Source organism: Solanum pennellii, chromosome 12, assembly GCF_001406875.1.
Source record: "Solanum pennellii chromosome 12, SPENNV200".
NCBI classification, from domain to species: Eukaryota; Viridiplantae; Streptophyta; class Magnoliopsida; order Solanales; family Solanaceae; genus Solanum; species Solanum pennellii.
The window spans coordinates 13,433,521-13,436,368 of record NC_028648.1 but is presented as its reverse complement, the minus strand read 5'-3'; the positions used below and the strand labels follow the sequence as shown (position 1 = coordinate 13,436,368).

General features: G+C 29.4%; 1 pseudogene; it reads left to right on the top strand.

Moving 5' to 3' along the window:
* The first annotated feature begins 1,012 nt into the window (after nucleotides 1-1,012).
* LOC114075262 lies at nucleotides 1,013-2,588 on the top strand (annotated as a pseudogene).
* The last annotated feature ends 260 nt before the right edge of the window (nucleotides 2,589-2,848 follow it).

Genomic DNA, 2,848 nt, shown 5'->3' with positions numbered 1-2,848 from the left:
GGGGGGGGGGTAATAGGACATTTCGTCATAGTATTGGAGGTAGTTGTACCTTATATATATATATATATATATATAGATTCCGGATATTTTTATGTTCTTTTTCTTTCTTTTTTCTATAATCCCCCACCCCAAACCACCACCTCGATAATTTTTTTTTATTTTTTAATTCAAATTTTGTGTTTAGTCGATTTTATATATATATGTAACTGCATACTCTATCCGACTCAGCACAATTAATGAAACACAAGTTTAGTCAAATTAGGATAAGAAAGAATAGTATTCTGAAACATTCCTTGTTCTACAAATAGTAAATAAGTATTGACTAAAATATTCAAATATCGTGTTTCTTTTTCTAAAAGACTAAAGAGACACCTTCTACAAATAATAAAATAAGTATGACCAAATATCCAAATATTGTGATTTTCTTTTCTAAAAGAGCTAAAGCTATATATCAATCTTATCTTATTAATTTCACATCTTTATCTATCTTAAAAATTACTTTTATCTTTAATTATCTATAAATAGTCCTCGATATTTCAATCCTCAAACTACATTACTTCTCAACTATTGTTCTTTTAGTTTTCTTTATTTTATTTTCCTACAAAGATTTTCTAATGTCCATTTTCATATAAACAAGACTTGTTCATATGAAATGAAAAATTGTCGAGATATAATTCCTTATATGGCACCATTTTCGACAATCAATAGTGCTCAAATTGCGGTATGTTGTCTTATGATTATTATTATTTTTTCTTCTAATTGAGATTACTCTATCATTAATTTGTTTTTTTTTTACTCAAGTTGTTTGGACTTTTTTTAAAAAAAAGGTTTATAAAATTATTATTTTTTTAGTTTGGGAAATAAGAGATAGCTCTTAATATAGCACCAAATCTTTAACATATTTTCTCAATTCCAGAATGACGTGACACTTTAAAAGTAGCCAAAAAATTGACTGATGAGAAGAAAAAAAGATCAATCTTTCGTAATATTATCTTTCGAATTGAACCTTCTAAAGGTGAAGCTAAATATTACAACATTTATAAACCACAAAAGGTTAGTTCAGATTCCGCAGAAGAACAAATTAGTGATCCTCACTGTCCTATTCATAAATACAAGGAGATGCTACATAAATGGGTAGCCGAAAGGAGAAAACGTGAAAGTGGAACATTTGAAATGGTAAATATAATTTTTTATGATGTATTTTTTGTATATGAATGTCGAAACTTTCTAATTTCCTTACGTATGTACATAATTTCATTATATATTGTAAAAATTATCTAAATACACATCATAATTTATCATAAATACACATCATAGTTTCCGGAGGTCGAGTGGTGTTTCCAGAAGTCTTGTGATGTATCCGAGATCTATAAATTTTAAGAAATTTTTGTAATTTTAAAAAGAGTAGGGAAATAATGTAATTAGCTCTTAACACTATGCGATTTAAGTAAATTAAACTTTCTACATACATATCCTCTCTCTCTCTCTCAAAAGAAAGGTCTCAAAATTACCCCAACCTACATTGTATTATCGCTCATTTTCTCTTCTTCTAATTTTGTGTATTAGGCGATAATAAAAATTGTTCTCTTGTTTCATATTAGTATGAGATGAATTTGTAACTATCTACCACATTCATGACTTATTTATAGTTCTATATTGTATGATTTCTTTAATTATTAAAAAATTATCTAGCTTGTTCTTATCCTAAGGACCAACATATCTCTAACCAAGGAAAATGAGAGTACGTGAATATATTTACTTTTTAATGTATTCATGGTTACTATAAATAAGCTTAATCATAATCTTATTTGATTGCAGTATTATACTAACAAGAACAAAAATTGCATGTTTCGATCAATCGTGCAGGTAAGAAATTATATATTCGAAGGTTTTGATAAGTTGAAGATGGAAGTGGATCAAGAAACAAATGAAGCAAGAGAGGTAAGCTCTTATATTATATGCCTTCTTGTTGAATAATAGTTGTTTGTTTGGCCTAGTTTTAAATTGTCCTTATTGAATCAAATGTTTGAGTTGTTAAGAAATGCTCCAAGAAAAGAAAAGGAGAATGTTCCATCTTGAAGAGGGAGTCTGCAACAAAGAAACAAAAAATCAACAACTATGGCAAGAGGGAGGTAAAAAAGTTTCTCGGTGAAGCAAGGAACAACATCATTAATAGGGATTTCAAATCCAAAAACAAGGTAAGTTTGTGTTACGATAGCTGTTAGACAACTTTATTTTTATATGTTTTGCACTTTTACAACCCTACTTTTTAAATGAAAGGATATTGGAATGTTAAAAGAAGACTCCTCCCAAAATCAAAAATAGAATCGCCAATCTTGTGGGGAAAGACCCAAAATAAGGACCAAATATGAAATTTCACACAATAGGAAAAATACAAGAAAGAGTATTTCTTGAACAACCTAAATTGGTTTTGGGATCGCAAGGTTCAAAAAATTGTGGGAGGTCTAGCTGGCGATAGCGAATGAGCTTGTGATGGTGAAAATGGTGGCAACAACAAAGGAGGGAGAGACATTGGAGACTATAATTTAGTTTTGTTAGTTGAAACTATTTGTGCCCTTAGTGTTTGATGAATATCATAAAAGAAATCACTTTAAGTTTTGTTCAATCCATGGGTTTTCTGAAAACATGATCTTAATTGATCTATTTTTGCAATATTACAGTATTTATGTTTGTTCGGATGGTTGTAACTATTGTTTCAGCAGCTTCAGTGGTAAGTCCTCATATTATGTGGACAACAAACATGCTTTCATTTTAGTCCTGACATTTTAGTTTCTGTTTTGTTAGAGTTTAGCTGGGGAACATGTCCCAACAACTCAACTCAGTTAGA